We start from the raw sequence: 1,403 nt of genomic DNA on the forward strand, positions 1-1,403 counted from the left end.
TTATTTTTACTGTTGATTTGATCTATTTTTGCTTAGAAAATCTTGGCTTCAAAAACCGTAAGGAGTAGCCAAGAAGCAATAGCTCAAATGGCATAGTTTATACTCAATTAAGAGGTTGCGGGTTCAAGTCTTCATATTTTCGGTAAAAAAAGAAAAAAAAAACCGTAAGGAGTACAGACGTACGGAAATGAAGGCCTTAATATTTTAAGTAAGGGAAATGCTAGGTGTTTTTTAAAATTCAGCTTTCATTCCGTCTTTAAATTTAAATAATATTATTTAATTAACGGTATGATTAGGTATTTTTTAAAAATGATCATTTAAACAATTTTTTAAATAAATCTTAAGGGTTTTAATTATTAACCTACACATCTAAAGTCCCTAACAGAAATCATATTTTAAACTAATATGTTAGATATATTTTCATTGAATAATATCTAAAAAACTTAGCTTAATTATTCATTTTAATAATTTTGAAAATGTTAATAAAAAAATAAGAAATATTAGATATGTTTTTATCGAATAAAATATAAAAAAATTAGTTTTATTTTTAACGTTTAACTTTAAATTTTAGATTTATAATTTTGGATGTGTTTCAAACATATTTTATATATAAGTTAATAATTTTAGATGTATAATAAATAAAAAAATAACCAATTTTTACAAATGTAAACGCCGTCGTCCATGGGTGAGGCAGAGGAGAGAGATCCGGGAGGAAGGGAGGATCGGGACCTGACCAGCCACCGCGCACAGTTGCCGCTCCTATCGCCGGCCATCCTCATCAAATCCGCCGCCTCCGAAGCTTCTGGCCGCGACTTCTGACCGCGCCTCTACCGCCGGAGAGCGCTGCTGCCACCGAAAAACGCCTTTGAAGCCTGTGTATGTTGGAAACTGCCGCCAGAACCCCTGTCTTCTTGGTAAGCACTTTGTTTCTGAAACTTCTTGAAATCAATGTTCCGTTGCAATCTGTTGGAGATTCTGAGATACTGGTACCGTAGGTTTGGATTCCGGTATTTGCGCGTCGAAATTAAGGTTGTTATTGAACCACCGGAGCTTCGGGGAGTGCCGGAGCTGCCGCCTGATCGGTTCAGAGGGTCGCTGCTGCTTTGTTTCTCGTGGTGAGGTTATTTGATTCTATTTCAATTTATCGTAAATGTTCCATTACTAATTTCGTTCTGTTCCACTCAATATCAATTTCGCTTTAAATTCCAATTTATGTCAGAAAAGTGTTGTTGCCGCGATTCTTGATGCCGCTGTTGATATTGTCTGAAAATAAACAAGGTTGCTACCGCTGCTGTAAAATTGAAAATAAACAAAAGAGGAATTGATAAGTCTAACTACTGAGCTTTGACTAAATCGAGGTAGGGGTTTTTCTTAAAATCTAATTTACATTACAGAGTTGTGAT

At 35.0% G+C, this 1,403-nt stretch overlaps 1 long non-coding RNA gene across 1 annotated transcript; it reads left to right on the forward strand.

Annotated features, from left to right (window-relative positions):
* LOC110270976 lies at window positions 860-1,377 on the forward strand. Its single transcript, XR_002360839.1, has 3 exons — window positions 860-914; window positions 996-1,115; window positions 1,220-1,377. It is a non-coding gene; the product is annotated as an uncharacterized LOC110270976 (long non-coding RNA).

The sequence above is a fragment of the Arachis ipaensis genome, chromosome B04, assembly GCF_000816755.2.
Source record: "Arachis ipaensis cultivar K30076 chromosome B04, Araip1.1, whole genome shotgun sequence".
NCBI lineage: Eukaryota > Viridiplantae > Streptophyta > Magnoliopsida > Fabales > Fabaceae > Arachis > Arachis ipaensis.